Consider the following 17,495-nt stretch of genomic DNA (forward strand, 5'->3'; position numbering starts at 1 on the left):
AAGGAGAAGCAGCAAAGTCAAAACGGTCCAAAATCAACAACAGGTAGGAGAAACAGGAACAAGCTTGATTAGAGAGAACAGGAACCACAATAATCTGGCAAAGGTACAGAGACAGGAAGTGGCTTTTATAGGCCAAGAACCAGACACATGACCAGACGCAGCTGAAGAGACTTGTCACTGATACCAATGCTTATAGAGTCAAGGTTACCAGATCTCAGGTACATTTGCAAAAGGCAGGGTGGTGTAGTGGTAAGGAAGAGTTTTAGCAGCATGTAAACCAGGGTTCGAAACTCAGCAGAGTCAGTTCCTCACAGTCTACTATTGCAAATGGTATGCCATTATGGGTGTAAATTTCATTCTTGGGCTACTATAAAGTCCCAAAGGCAACGTAACCAATCTGGCTAATTTCAATTTCAAATGTAACGTGCTATATTTGACCCCGTAACTTCCCAAAACTCCATAAAACCTGTACATAGGGGGTACTGTTTTACACGTGAGACTTTGCTGAATACAAATATGTGTATTTTATTGCAGTAAAAGCAAACAGTATTATGAAGTTGACAGTTAAAATGTCATGTAGAACTAAAAAAATAAAAACAATTCTTATTTTCTCCCATTTTTTTCATATTAAATTATGTTTCATAGCTAAATATTTGATATTAAATGAAAGTCCGGTTTCCCCTGAATAAAATGATATATAATAAGGGGGGGTGCATTTAATATGAAAGAGGTGAATTACGGTTGGACAGACATATAGCGCAAATGCCAGGTTTTGTTTACATTTTGTTTCGTTCACAACGTGTACATTTGGCTCCGTCCTTAAGGGGTTAATTCCAACTTGTGGACAAGGTTAAAAGGTAATCCTTGTGGATACCTACACGAGGAAACCACCCTGAAATCAGGACAAATACTACCATATGCAGTAAGTATCAAAGTACCTGATGACATATCCATTCCACAAGGGACAAGTAACTTTTGTTTATCTCTACAGGTCAAGGAGGGTCAGAGATTAGAAAACTCTGATGCCCTAATCTGTTTATCCAACAGGATACAACAATTAGGGATGATGGTAACGCATACACCAATGGTAAGAATTGGTAAGAATCCCACCTATGTAATGGTCAACAATGTTACACCCAATAGTGTTACTTTACCAAAAGGAACATTATGAGGTCTAGCATTGGATGCTGAGTACTATACATTTGGTTTCCAAAACCAAATTATAGGCCTCATCCCTGAAGAATACTTAACCGAGGACGAAATTGTCGATCAAATATTCCATTCCTCCCCAGAAGGATTATTCACTATCCTATCTGTATATCCCTTCAACGTCGAAGAAGGCTCGTGTAAAATCGAAGAAGCATCAATCATCTTCGATCAACCGCTCAATGAGCAGGAATCACAAGAGTATCACGACCAAAGAGAAAAGGTAAGTCAACACCGAACTGACCTAACTTCTAGGCTTGAAGAAGCTTATGAGATAAGCCAGCCTGAAATCTTTCCAGGATTTCAGGAAAGGCTAGAAGAGCAAATATCTTTAGCTGACGGTTGCTCCAACGATGCTGAGCGACAGCAGCTAAAGGAATTCCAAGATATTTTTGCCAAAGATTCCTACGACTGTGGGTTAACTAACCTCCAGGTAGCCAGAATACAAACTGATCCAAATTTACCACCTGTATTTATCAAACAATATAGACTCCCATAAGCATCATATGATGGTCTACAAGACATCATCCAGAATTTAAAGGAAAGGGGCATTATACGTCCGGTGCACAGTTCGTATAATAATCCGATCTTGGGGATTCTGAAACCTAATGGACAATGGCGTTTATGCGCTGACTTACGACAGCTAAATAAACACGTCTATATGTCTGGTTGGCCAGTGCCATACATAGACCAATGTTTGGTACAAATGCAGGGATCCAAAATATTCACTGCCATTGACTGTGTGCAGGGATATTGGACTGTACCAGTCCATAATGAAGACCAATACAAATTGGCCTTCACATTTGGAAAGCAGTAGTGTACCTGGATCCGTATGCCCTTCGGTTACATAAACTCTGGTCATGAATTCGCTGTTTATGCATAAAGCTATGCCTGACGCACTCGAGAGAGGAACGTTATCATACGTCGACGATGTCTTGCTGAAAAGCACTTCCTTTGATAAGCATATCATAGAGATTAGACATGTTCTCACTCAGTTAAGAGAGGCAGGGATTAAACTGTCTTTACAAAAGGCGCAATGGTGTCGCACCCATGTCAATTTCCTCGGACATGAGGTAACTTCTGAAGGATTAAATCCCCAGAGGAAGAAGGTTGAAGCCGTACTAAAGGCTAAAACACCTTCAAACATCAGGGAATTAAGATCGTTCCTTGGTATAACTAACTACTCCCGTAAGTTTATGGATAACTATGCAGAAATAACGAAACCACTCTTACACCTGCTTAAAAAGGAAACTACCTGGAACTGGGGGGAGCCTCAGGACCAAGTGGTAAGTGAACTGAGGAGGAAGCTCACTCAGGCACCCTGTTTAGCATACCCAGAGGAGGGTAAACCCTTCTATCTGGAGACAGGATATACCGATTTAAGCATAAGTACTGTTCTGTATCAGAAGCAGGACAGTTTAAACAAAGTTATTGCATATGCTAGCAAGACTTTGTCACCTGTTGAAGTTAAATTCAACACGTGTGAGAAGGCGTTATTGTCGACTGTCTGGGCACTACAAAATTTTCGTAGCTATATCCAAGGTGAGAAAATAATTGTAGAAACAGCTCACCAACCTCTACAATATCTGCAGAGTGAAAGAATTAGAGACGGTAATCTCTCTAACAGTCGGATTACTGCATGGACTCTATCCTTACAGGGATGGCCGTTAGAAGTCCGTTATAAACACAATAAGAGAAGCCCAGTTGCCCAAGGTTTAGCAGAATTACATGACTGTACTGCTCCATCTCTGGATGATAATGACACCGGAGGTGACTTCCTAGAAGAGCAATTGCTATCCCCTTATAAAGTTTATGACGAGGAATACTGTCGACCACTACCGTGGGTATACATTGATGGTTGTTCATATCACCACACCGCTGGTGCTGAACGGAAGTTAGTTGCAGGTATCGGAATCGCCTGGATAGGTGATTATCCCAATGTATCTATAGGATACAATATTGGTTCCAAAAGCAGTCAGATAGCCGAACTTTGTGCAGTATATAAGACCATTCAAATGGCAATAGAATATAGTATTACAGAATTTGTTATCATAACTGATTCCAACTATGTTCGCAACAGTTTCGTCGAATATCTGCCTAGCTGGAAACGTAACCAAATGCTGAAAAGCAATAACAAACCTGTTAAACATGGGAAATTGTTTTGTAAAATCGATGAGTTGGTTAAGGAACATGGTTTAACCATATATTGGAAGAAAACCAAAGGCCATTCTAAAATAGAAGGTATTGACAAGTAGTGATGTCGCGAACATAGAATTTTCGGTTCGCGAACGGCGGACGCGAACGTCCGCAAATGTTCGCGAACCGGCGAACCGTGCGAACCGCCATAGCCAGGCGAATTTTAAAACCCACAATAGTGGTTGAAGGGGGGGGAAGGAGACCTACTCTCCTTCCCCCCCCGGCCCCCACCCCTGGGTTTGGGTGGGGGCCATAATGATAATGAGGGGGGGGACCTACTGTCCTCCGCCCCCGGCCCCCACCCCTGTGCGGCGGGTGGGGGCCATAATGATAATGAGGGGGGGCTACTGTCCCCCCCCCGGCCCCCACCCCTGAGCGGTGGGTGGGGGCCCTAAAATTAACAATAAGGGGGGGACCTATTGTCCCCCCCGGCCCCCACCCCTGAGCGGTGGGTGGAGGCCCTAAAATTAACAATAAGGGGGGGACCTATTGTCCCCCCCCGGCCCCCACCCCTGAGCGGTGGGTGGGGGCCCTAAAATTAACAATAAGGGGGGGACCTATTGTCCCCCCCCGGCCCCCACCCCTGAGCGGTGGGTGGGGGCCCTAAATACAAAGGGAGGGGGGTTGCCCCTGTTAACCCTTCCCCCCCCCAAAAAAAAATCTACCTACCTACCCCCCTCACCCTAAAAATAATGAGGGGGCGGACCTTTAACTAAAACCCTGTAAAAAAAAAATAGATAAAAAAACTTACCATTTGATGTTTTCTTTCTTCTACAATCTTCTTTTTTCAGCCCCAAAAAAGGCCAAAAAAAAAACCATAATAACCGACGCAATTAAAAAAAAAAAAAAAAGAAAACCGACCGCACAAAAAAATAATCCATCTTCACCCATGGAGGGCTCCACGCAGACTGAGCTCTGCAGGGCGGGGGAAGGCTTATAAAGCCTTGCCACGCCCTGCAATTAGGCTAAGAACACTCTGATTGGCTGGTTTAAGCCAATCAGAGTGCTCTTTGTCATTTTACACAGCGTGGGAAAATTCCAAAGAACTTTCCCACGCGTGTAAAATGACACAGAGCACTGTTATTGGATGGCTTGAAATCCATCCAATCACAGTGCTCTGTGTCATTTTACACAGCGTGGGAAAATTGATCTTTCCCACGCTGTGTAAAATGACACAGAGCACTGTGATTGGATGGATTTCAAGCCATCCAATAACAGTGCTCTGTGTCATTTTACACGCGTGGGAAAGTTCTTTGGAATTTTCCCACGCTGTGTAAAATGACAAAGAGCACTCTGATTGGCTTAAACCAGCCAATCAGAGTGTTCTTAGCCTAATTGCAGGGCGTGGCAAGGCTTTATAAGCCTTCCCCCGCCCTGCAGAGCTCAGTCTGCGCGGAGCCCTCCATGGGTGAAGATGGATTATTTTTTTTGTGCGGTCGTTTTTTTTGTTTTTTTTTTAATTGCGTCGGTTATTATGGTTTTTTTTTGCCCTTTTTTGGGGCTGAAAAAAGAAGATTGTAGAAGAAAGAAAACATCAAATGGTAAGTTGTTTTTATCTATTTTTTTTACAGGGTTTTAGTTAAAGGTCCCCCCCCTCATTATTTTTAGGGTGAGGGGGGTAGGTAGGTAGATCTTTTTTTTTGGGGGGGGGAAGGGTTAACAAGGGCACCCCCCCTTTGTATTTAGGGCCCCCACCCACCGCTCAGGGGTGGGGGCTGGGGGGGACAATAGGTCCCCCCCTTATTGTTAAGTTTAGGGCCCCCACCCACTGCTCAGGGGTGGGGACCAGGGGGGACAATAGGTCCCCCCCTTATTGTTAATTTTAGGGCCCCCACCCACCGCTCAGGGGTGGGGGCTGGGGGGGGGGCAATAGGTCCCCCCCTTATTGTTATTTGTAGGGCCCCCACCCGCCGCTCAGGGGTGGGGGCCGGGGGGGACAATAGGTCCCCCCCTTATTGTTATTTGTAGGGCCCCCACCCGCCGCTCAGGGGTGGGGGCCGGGGGGGACAATAGGCCCCCCCCCTAATTATTTGTAGGGCCCCCACCCGCCGCTCAGGGGTGGGGGCCGGGGGGGACAATAGGTCCCCCCTTATTGTTAATTCTAGGGCCCCCACCCGCCGCTCAGGGGTGGGGGCCGGGGGGGACAATAGGTCCCCCCTAATTTTTATTTTTAGGGCCCCCACCCTCCGCTCAGGGGTGGGGGCCAGGGGGGGACAATAGGTCCCCCCCTAATTGTTCATTTTAGGGCCCCCACCCGCCGCTCAGGGGTGGGGGCCGGGGGGACAATAGGTCCCCCTCTTATTTTGATTTTTAGGTCCCCCACCCCGTTTTTTTTTTTTTTAACAGTGAGCAGCCACAGGCTGCTCACTGTTTAATAGACATGCCCCTACTCGCGGTATTGCGAGTAGGGGCACAATTTACTAATACTAAGTAATTTTTACTTAGTATTAGTAAATTAATAGGGGGCGGACCGAACATCGCATATGTTCGCCCGCCGTGGCGAACGCGAACACGCTAAGTTCGCCGGGAACTATTCGCCGGCGAACAGTTCGGTACATCACTATTGACAAGGATGGTAATGACTTAGCCGATTCACTGGCAAAACAAGCAGTCATCAATGGTGAAGCCCTAAACATTGATGATCTTATGGGTTCAATTCACGTTGAAGCCATAACTAGACGACAGGCTAGAGATAATGCCGACTTAAATGTCGTGCAATGGAGTCAAGAAGCTCCTAGTGAGGACCTGATTACCAGTCAGAAGAACGATCCTGTCATAGGCATATTCTATAAACATACAGAAGACCCTACTGCCAATCCCATCGCAGATGAGGATTGCAAAGATAATGAAGATTTACGAATCTTGATGAGATATAAAGTCCAATTTAGTATCATGGATGGGTTGCTGGTCAGAACTTCTAAACATGGTATTCAACAATGGATAGTCCCAACTGTATACCGAGGGTTAATGCTCCAACACGCACATGATGCACCTACATCTGGGCATCGTGGTGATAAGATCACATATGAGATATTGCGTGATTATGCATATTGGCCACACATGTTAAGAGATGTTAAGACATACTGTCAGGGATGCTTGATTTGTCCGCAATATCAACCCCACGGTCCAACCCATCGTGCACCACTTCAGAAGAGGGGGGTGTCATTACCCTGGTCTGATATTCAAATTGACTTTATAGGTCCTGTAACAAGATCTTCAAGAGGTAACAAGTACACGTTAACCGTTACATGTATGTACACAAAGTGGATAGAGTGTTTGCCTTGTAAAGAGAACACGAGTACCGTGTGCGCCACTTTGTTGATTAACCATGTCTTTTCCAGGTTCGGTCTGCCTCAAAGAATTGAGTCAGACAGAGGTAGTAATTTTACCAGTGAAGTAACGGCTAAGATGTGGAACATTCTAGGTGTTAAACGAAAGCTACATATTGCATACCGCGCTGCTTCTAGCAGGGGGGTAGAGCGATATAACCAGTCTATCGTTAATATTCTGAAGAAGTATGTTATGGAGTCTGGTAAAGATTGGGACATTAAATTGCCCCTAGTTTTAATGGCGATTAGAGCTACACCTAGCACTGCTACCAAATTGTCATCTTTTGAATTGATGACCGGAAGAAAGATGGTTTTACCACAGCATTTACTATATCGTACTTCGGATCATAACTTGATCAATGCTGCCACTACGCATCAGTATATCGAAGACTTGCGCAAGCATTTACAGCATGCGTTTGCTTTTGCCCAAAATAATCTAGAAAAAGCAGCGACAGGGGTTAAGACCTATTACGATTTAAAGTCCAAGAAAAAGGAATATGAGATAACAGTTCACGTCTATCTGTATAACTTTGCGCGAAATCAAGTCAAGGAAAATACATTTTTACCTTCTTGGAAAGGCCCATATGTCATCATTGACAAAATTTCCTCAGTAGCGTACAAGATAAAAATTCCTAAGGATGGTGATTTTATTGAAAAGTGGGTTAACATTAACCAGTTGCGTGCTTGTCATCCTAAATCTCAATTAAGGATTATAGGTGTGGATTCGGATGCAGAAGGGTGAACGAATAACCTGGATGAATGCTTGATTCACGTGGTATCGTATGATGTGAAATGTTGCGATGTGCCATGATCTCATGTACGTTCATGTCATTAACCATTTCCTTGCCATCCAATAACTACATTTTCTAAGCAGGTTACTAGCTTGTTTAACTGCTATAGGCATATTGCTGAGGAGTCAGTAATAAATGTAGTGAGGGATGAAGTTATAAAAATAGAATTAGAGAGAATACATATATTGATGAATCGTAATAATGTGTTGTCCTAGGCCAAGTGATGTCACACTGTTATAAGTTTGTATGCTTAACAAACCTTGAATCATTAGTAGATAAGTCTGAAACGAGTTCCTGATCCGTGACTGTCGAAAGATGTCCAAGAAGGATGTGTGTGTTTCTGGATCGTACTGCTCCTGTGCCAAGAGCTACGGACCGACCAGATCGCAGAGATGGGACCATCCTCCAGCATCCTGATTCAAGAGACACCAGGGTTCATCTTGACAGAGAAGAGGATCCTGACCCGACGTGTGTTCGTCAGCTTGGACGCCAAGATTTCCATCGAGAAGGCGTACAACATTTCATTGATGCAGCTTCCTGAGTTACAGACTTGGTACCAGATGCACCTCCAAAGAGTACAGGACCGTGTGCGAAACATCTTGGAGCAGGCCCGGAAACCATTTGTATCCAGTTCTATTTCGATGAGCAACCAACCCAAAAGGTTCCTCACCGCTATAATTGTTGCATTAGTTTGTGCCACTGTCGGTGCAGTTGTCACAACTGGAATGTCTGCAGCCAACTCTATTACTGTCCAAAAGCTGGATATGGAAATCTATGCGCTAAAGCAACACATTAACGATATTCATCAGGTGATAAAACAGCAAAAAACACTTCTACAAGACGTGTTAACTATTGTGGAAGACACAGTTGTTACAACAAATTTGCATTCGGAGTTAATTGCCAAATCCACTGAGTTGCACCAAAGTCATGACTTATTTAAGCATGAAATTCTATTTTTGCATGACCCAATATTGTTCCACACACTTGCTTTTCTTGACGAAGTGGAAACTGGAATGATCGAATTGGCAGGGGGACGCATACCTCTGTATTTTGTATCCAAGGATATTGTTCATGCAATGTTTGCCAATGTGGTTGGAGAAACAATTGAGCCTATGCAATTAAATCTGGCCTTTGAGAATGGGAGCGCTATACCTCTATTAATTGACCCGGAATGTATGGAGATTTGCTTTTTATTGGCCATACCATATGTAACTCCCAAAAACATTTTTCAAATGAAAACTATTTACAACGTTGGTACATGGAAGGAAAATATCCATGTAAAAGTCCAAACCCCAGATGTTTTGGCTTTTAAACCGTGGATACCAGATTGGTATTCAATACCCATTTTGAATGACTGTGAAAAATTCAAAGACAATAATTTCCAATGTGATGGAAAACCTTTTGTGTACGATTCTACCAATGCTTTGTGTGGGATCGAGTACCTTAAACATGGCTCTGAAACATGTCAAGTAACTATGTCAAAAACTGACAGTAATGCGTTAGTACATGATATCTTAGTAAAAGATAAATGGTTGGTAAGCACGTGTCTTAAAAAAATGAGTGTTTTTCGCAGGGACCAGGTGACTAAGTAATTGCCTTACCAGCACCTGTCTCACTGATCAAGGTACCCCACGACTCTCGTATCACCATCAGTGACGTTACGCTATACCCAGTGAACACTGACATCATCGAAAGTGCTATCGAGATGGTGGATCCCTTCCAGAATCTAGATATACCTCTAAATCCTAATCTAAAGTTCTTGCTGGACCATAAGCCCAACCACACTATCCAAATGTCAATCAGGAAATATAACATTTCTGTGGACACATTTAAGTACTCTGAGCTAGATACTGACCTTATTGCTCGTGTTGACTGTTCATCCATGTTAAGATTGTTATTGGGTGTGCTATGATAATAATGATATTATGGTTGATTGTACTAAGTGTAAAGTTCAAAACTCTTACAGGTACAAAAATGTTTATTCCACGCACGGGCCTATGTTAGAAATAATGTGATTGCATAATATGTCTGGTAACTTCCGTAGTGCTTATTCATAAGCTAAATTATTTTTTGCTATGAAATGCACTAAAGGGGGGTTATGTCAGGGTATTTATATCGGCAGACATTTTGTGCTATGATAGAAATTAAAGTGTATATTGCCTAAATCATTCTGAACAGAGCAGACTCCATTTTTGTTATTTTCAAGTTAAGAAAAGACACAAGATTTCTATCCTTTCTGTAAAACTAACCACTTTGCCAGAGCTAAGGAATGCTTAGTATATACAAACCAAATTGATAAGAAATGAGAACGGGGGATGGACAGACTGTCTAAATGCTAATGGAATATAATTAATTCTAAAACCAGACATTTATGACAGAGAAGATTAAATAATTTAATTTTACTTTCAATATAGTATAAGATTCCAATTGTAAGAGAAAGGTGAAACTTAGTTTAGGAACTGTCATATTAGAAATTACAGCAGGAATTGGAGACACATAGTCTGAAGAAAGCCTAAAAAAACTCTTTGAACTGACAAGAAACTTAAGTTATAGACAACAATAAAGATAAGGTAAATTACGTCAAAATAGCCACCAGGAAAAGTTAACTCTTTCCTGGATAGGAATGTTTAGTGGGACGAGACTGCCCTCTATAGACCAAATACTTAAATTGCTATCTGGAAGGTAACCACACTACCAGTTTTCTATTGGTCTATGACCTAGTGACGAACAGATAATGTTTCCCTTTAAAAGTTAAGACAAAGGAGAGAGATGTATGCAAAGAAATGCAGAGGAAGCAAAGTGAGCAGTCGGGGGAAAAAGACAAAGAGTCGGAAGCAGGCTAAGAAAGAAAAGCAGAGTCAGAGCGAGAAAGAAACATTCCTTGACACTTAGCTACCTGAGAATATCTGATGAGAATGTCTACTCAACTGGTAATTATACTGGTTTCATTTAATTAATCTAAATTAATTACAATTTTCTAATAGCATGATATATGACTGGATAAATCACAATCAGATTTCGATATTTAGAAATCTTAGTTAAATAAGAAGTACATAATTGAGCATTCTATTTTGCAGATAGAAAATAATAATTATGTATTAATGTGACATATCACATGTTGGCATATCTTGGTATTTATCCAGGTGTATTGATTTGCTCTAAAATAAGATAAAATATCTGTTTAGGCAAGTTAAAATTCTGCTTATAGAACATGGTAGATTACTCTTATTGGATGGTTCCAGGAAATGACTAATGAGCTGGTATAAATGTTATTTTATTTAAAATTACATGAGAATAGGTCTTAATTACCTAGGAGGTCTTGACAGCATTGAAAGGGTTATTCTAACTGTCAGCTAAAGTTTTATGGCCTTAAGCTGCAAACTCTGTGTCTGTGTGTAAGTTCCACTTTTGTTTCTCTGTGAAGTACTATCATAAATCATTGTCTTGACAATTAAGGCTGTGTTAGCCATTGGGAGATGTTTTTACATTACCATATTGTATTGCATACTATGTTATACTGAATATTCATTGATTATTATCATGCATGTTACATATTATTATTATTTAAATTGTCACAATAAATTGTATCTGTTTTTATAACAAATTGTGATTTTTATTTATATGGAATACATTTCACTTACACGATAACGATCTTTGGGATCTGAGAATTGAAATAGTGGGCAATTCTCAACTGTTTACTATTATTATCCCATAAATATCCCCACAAAATGGAACAGGAGTTTGAGGGATATGTTGGTCCGCAATGATCCAGTACATTGTTATCAACAAGCTAAGGTGATCAAGAAAAAAGGTTGCTACAAATGCACAGGATGTGAAACATGTAGCCATATGGTATCTGGTACATCTTTTGCCCACCCACAAACCGGTCAACGTATTCCTATTCAGCATTATATCAGTTGCACTACAGATCATGTCATTTACATGATCACATGCCCATGCGGGCTATCATATGTGGGCAAAACAGATAAGAGGACATCGCTCAGGAATAACTACAGCTTTCCGGGATCAACACTCTGAAAAACCAGTTGCCAAACATTTTTTGGCTTTACAACATCGATTGACCACACTGAGGTTTATTGCTATTGACCATGTCCCACCTCCGCATCGAGGTGGTGACAGATCCAAAATTTTGTTACAGAGGGAAGCTTACTGGATTCATTCTTTGGATACAGCATCTCCCAAAGGACTTGATAAACATGTCACGTATTCCATGTTTCTTTAAATTTTGGCAGCCTAAATTTTGGCTTTCCAGCAGTACATAAGTACATCATTTATTTATATAGTTACATATTTAGTATTAACATATTTTTCATTTATTCATTTTTTTTCACATTATGCATTTGATTTAGTTTATTTTTTTTTTGTTTGAGGTTGTTTGATTTTTTGCAAAAAATTTTACTTAGTTAATAGTCCCCTTTTCGGTTTAGAGTAGAAAGTCTCACTATATCCAAGATGCATTTTACATAGTACATTGACCTGCTGTTAAGTAGGATAGCTCCTAATGTATAGATTAGTTTGCTGTAAATATTTATTATTATTTGTTTTTACTAATGTGGGGTTAATTTCCCTTAATACCTTAGCACATATATATATAGGATGCCTATATATTACACGTCTATGCTCCTAGTTTGTCACTTATTTAGATTTTGTTCACTGACTTACGTTTTTTTCACTTTTTCAAAACACATTTTTTCACTTTTAGGGGCTTTTAGGTGCTATGGACTTGTGTAGGCATCATTTCATTTTATTTTATTTAACTGTATTCTTTAAGCGCTTTAAACTTCTTCCATCTTGCTGTTTCCTCATCACAACCCTTTATTCCCATTCTATTATAGAAACGGGTTCTATAACTTTATTTAATATGTTTCTATGGAAACCACTTTGCATTCCGCCGGACGTAATGACGTAATGACGTCAGTTAGGCGGTCCTATCTCACTTCCGGGTATCTGTGAAGGGATTCACAACGAAAATCATTGGTAAGTGCACTTACATTTCATGTATATATTTTTAATATTTTGCTTGTCACAGTAACCTTGAAAAATACCTGCAGGGGTCGAAACATCGTTTTTTTGGTTTGCACCTTAATTAAACCTATATATATATATATATATATATATATATATATATATACACACACACACACATATATATATATATATATATATATATATATATATATATATATATATATAGAAGGCTTGGCCTGTAATTGTGGGAGGCACTGTCATCCCTATTTAAACCCAGTGAGCCCCTGCTTACCTGTCGTCGACGATCTCGGAAGTGATTCTGTTTACTTCCGGTACACAGCTCCTGATGTCATTTTCCCGCCCGCTGGCAGTCCGTTTTCAAAACTCTCTCTGACACAGAGTTCGTGAGTATAACTTAGAAAGCCAGCGTTCCAACGGCTAACCGTAAGTTATGCTCCTTCATTCATGCGCACCCATCGTACACACGGTCCATTGCTGGGCACAGATGGCATTTGAGCCATGCCCATTTCCCCCTCATTCATTAGCGTAGGCTGACTAAATAAGTGTTTGTTTGCAACTTTGTATCCGCTCTATGCCAGTATGCCGTGCCCAGGAGGATCCAAGGCAGTGCCATTAGACCCTCACCCGCTGTCATTTTTTAAACCGGGTACTGAGCACCGGCCTCTCTAGGTCCACCTATTTATAGATATCGTTACAGGGTCTCCGACCGAGGCTACGTGGGGTTTATTCACTAACCAGTCTATCATTGTCAGCTGACAACGTGTGTAACCTTCACCTACACAGCCTCATTCTACGTTATATCAGGTGTCCGTTCTCATAGATTTCGATTAGACACATACTACAGCTGGGCATGGTAGTCACTTTCATATATATCTGTCGTTTATTTTATGCAGATTCCGTCTATCTAATATTGAAACCCCTGTCAGTACAAACTTTCCTTCCGTTTCGGGTAATCTGTCATTCTGTTGCAACGCTGGCTTTCCCGCACACTTTGCAGTAGTTATTGAACCTACTGTGATAACAAGCGCTGGTAAAGCTTGTTCATGTTAAACTGCATTAATGTCAAGAGTTATGTCTTTCATTAAAACGTCTTTGTCTTTCGATTTTCTAAATAAACTAACTGCCTTAATCAGAAGGGCACAAGGGCAACTAAGGTTTTTATAACATTCTTCTTAAGCTGGCTCACACGCTCTGTATACATTAAAGTTAAGTTTCATGGTATTTATACGGTTCTGGTTGAATTTAGTCTTTTTTATGGTGTGGCAATTATTTGCAACTGTATCCCCATACAAATTAGTTGTGGTAATGAAAGCATGCACACACGCTCTCCATGCTCTTATGTACATTTATTCAGCAGCAGCTGTCTGCTTTGATATTATCTTATAGTATATAATTGTCAAGTTACTTCATTTGGCGTCAATAAGGTTTTGTACTATTGTTATCATCTACTGTTTTTTTTTTTAGTACAGTTTTATGTATACGCCCTTTAATAGACACTAATCTGTCTGGGGAGTATGACTAAACAGCCAGCAATCGTACGGCTACACCATTAGTTATACTCTGTCATTCGCACGTTCCCCTGTACTTATCTTCATTCACGTCTTCGTCTAAACTTTCATTCAATGCTATTACACTCACGTTAATCGGTCGTTATGTACCACTGCTATTCGTATGGTCCGGCTTTCGGTTAACTGTCGTCAGCACAGTACCATTTATGTATGTTTAGTTGTCCGTTTGCCTAAATTTCTATGCTTACTATTCCTATACATATGAGTCTTTCTTTAAAATCAGCCTTTTCCTTGTATTCATGTCTATATTAAAAAACGAACAGCAATATCATAATCAGGAGGTTTTAGGGCAATTAAGGTCATACAATCACGGTGTATTATTTTTCTTAAACCATAGCTAAGGTGTTTTTGGTATATGTAAGCAGGGTAAATAAGCCCACGTCTGTCTCCTGCATCTCATGTTCCTAATTACACTAGGCTGTATTTAAATTAAATGTCAATTTAAGTTAGTTTATCTTCCCTCTGGTTAAAATTCATACTATTACTGTCACTCATTGCAACGGTGCCTTCTTGGTTAAATACGCCACTTCATTTAAAGAGGTCTCAGTTATTTATTATACTACATTGTGCGCTCAGTTATAGTTGGCTTCTTCTAAAAACGCCGTAATGATTAGGGTGCCAATTAAGCCTGCTGTATTCCCATTTTTTAGCATTTGCCGGGCAGATAGTCTATCGTTGGCCCTTTATAGCGTGTTATACATTTTCATGAACATTTCTGTTTAAACGCTAATGTGGTTCCCCAGCGCACATTACTAGTTACAGGGAGTACCGGCAGTTACATTCTTTCAACGTCTAGTATCCGTTCACTTAAAGTCATATATTTAACCATTTGTACGCTTACAGCAGCCGGTAATGGAGACACTCTCATACAATCTTTTTCGTTTATTTTATGCAAACTGTCGTTTATTTTCAAATGAACCTTCATCGTTATGTTTCTTGTGGTATCATATAATCTATCAAGTAGTACCACGCTGGTTTTCGCTCTGTCATAACACTAGTAGTTTATTCCTTTTTAATCAGCGCTGATATAATCCTGCATTATTATGTTCTTTTCCCGTACTTTTGTCCATATACATACACAAAGTTAACATATACAACGACAGGGTCATTAATTTACTAAAGTATTTTTCCTTAAAGCAATTGTGTGTTTTTGAGTATATAAGTATGTTAAACTATGGTTAATATCATGCTCAGCTTATGTCTGGGGCATTACTTGTTGCTAACTAAACTACGCTATATAATTAAGTTGACAATTATGTTTTATTTTCTCCGGTTATAAGATATTCCTTCCTTTTTGGTTTAAACGCAAATGCAGCAGTTAAAGAGTTCTAGTTATCACCCTACCAGGATAAGTCAAATCTTCTTAACAATTAGTCTACATATACGGGTCTTGTAGGTTCATTTTCAACTACAGTATACGTAGCTCAAGACAATCAGCAGGTGCGGTAACTAATAAACCAGGTGGGATCAGGAGTAAGTTTAAACTCTCGCCAAATTAGGTATGGTCCCATGGGCCTCTACGCCTATTAGTCAGTGGTCCCGCAAGGCATACAATCAGCCCTTCCGTTCAGAGGTTCGTGCCCAATCGGCCCAACGCATAGTTATAGCCTTGCATCAAATCATAGTTAGGGCCTCACCCGTCACGGCCAATCGATATTACATTCTGTTACGGTCACCGAGAGGCCAACACCCCGCCACCCACCTCAGTGGCACAAAGGCCCCACGAGCCAAATCATAGGTAGAGCCTCTCAAAGCCACTTGGCAAGTAGTCAGGGCGTCACCTGTCACCAACCTTAGCTAGTTAATACAATTTCGCCTGTAGGCACTACTCTAGTAAGCTGGGTCACTGCAGGTCTGTATGGTACTATACTAACCAAGCATCTGCTTCACTTCCTTAGCATGTTTAATGCTTCTATACTAGGAGATGTTCTGTCAGTTACTAGCACCCCTCTCAGGTCAGGCTCGGAGAGAATACAATACAAACAACGTTTGAGGTCAGTTACACACAGAACCGTTTCTAGCGCATTTTTTGGGTCTCAAAACACCTTCCTGCACCGTATGCTCAACAGCAGCTCATACGATCAAATTTTGTACGGGAAACGTAGCAAATTCCCTCTACCAATAACGCTAACGCGGATTATCAGTACAACGTCAGATGGAACATATGCAGATGTCCAATAGTCATACACTACTTAGACAACTTCCTCACCATCGCACCATACCACGCCACACAGCCTTAATCACATGTTCACTTTGTTCAAAGATTTAGAAGTTCCCGGACAAAACAGTAGGTCCCAACACCGACATTACATTCCTGGGGATTACACTCAGTTCTATTTCTATGCAGGCCAGCCTGCCACAAGAGACAGATACGTTTATTTCTTACTTCAACATCTGCACGTCACAAGGCACTTACACCAGGAATCAGCTACAGTCACTACTTGCTTCACTCAATTTTGTGATGAGAATAATTCCACAAGGCAGGTTTTAATTTCCAGATTCCTCTCTCTCTTGCATGGTCTCCCAGATGACGACCCCACAGCTCTCGTACTCCATCCAGCTAGAGCTGATCTTAAATGTGGCTTCTCTTCCTGTTTTTGGAATGGCAGGTCGCTATTTCTTCCCCCCATTTATAACAATTCCCCTGTGGTTCAGACTGACGCATTAGGTACCGTAGATTATGCAGCGATTTTGGTAACTTATGGATACACGTCTCTTGGCCAATTGAGTCCAGAGAACGTATGAGTTTAAAGTTTTGTTAGTAATTGTTGCGTAATTAATGCTTTCCATTTTTTAAACTGGTCGCAGTCACAACTTTTGCCACTTTTCTCTTAAATTAGTTTACAATACTATGAAGCCTTACTTGACAGGCATACACGTTTATCTATTCTTATACCAAAACGAGCATAGCTGGTCCAACAGTACAGATTAAATATTATCCTACCTCTACCAAATCTTGTCCTATCCACGTTTTAGATAATCTAGTGGAATCTCAACTCACTTCCATCCCTGATTCCCCACTATTAGCTATTCAAGGGAAACCCCTAACCACTATACATTTCATCCTTTACATGACTAGGACATAACCCACATTCCTTCTCGGGTCGTTCATTCCGCATTTGGAGCGGACACAGCTGCCTCTGCAAGTCGTGCACCTACTCACATCATTACAAAAAATATGGGTCGGTGGAAATCATCCACATACAACAGATTCATACCCACTCATGAGATAGAAGTAACACTGGTTTTCTGTGTAATGTCTATATAATGTTCTGCTTTATAAATGTATCTGTCTTTTAAGAATCGCTTCTTATATTTTTGCCCTCTTTTACAGGTCTAACCTCACGTCAGTTTCGGCACACCTCAACTGACTTTGCTCTTACTACTTCTGCTTC

This window comes from Pelobates fuscus, chromosome 10 (genome assembly GCF_036172605.1).
Source record: "Pelobates fuscus isolate aPelFus1 chromosome 10, aPelFus1.pri, whole genome shotgun sequence".
Taxonomy (NCBI): domain Eukaryota; kingdom Metazoa; phylum Chordata; class Amphibia; order Anura; family Pelobatidae; genus Pelobates; species Pelobates fuscus.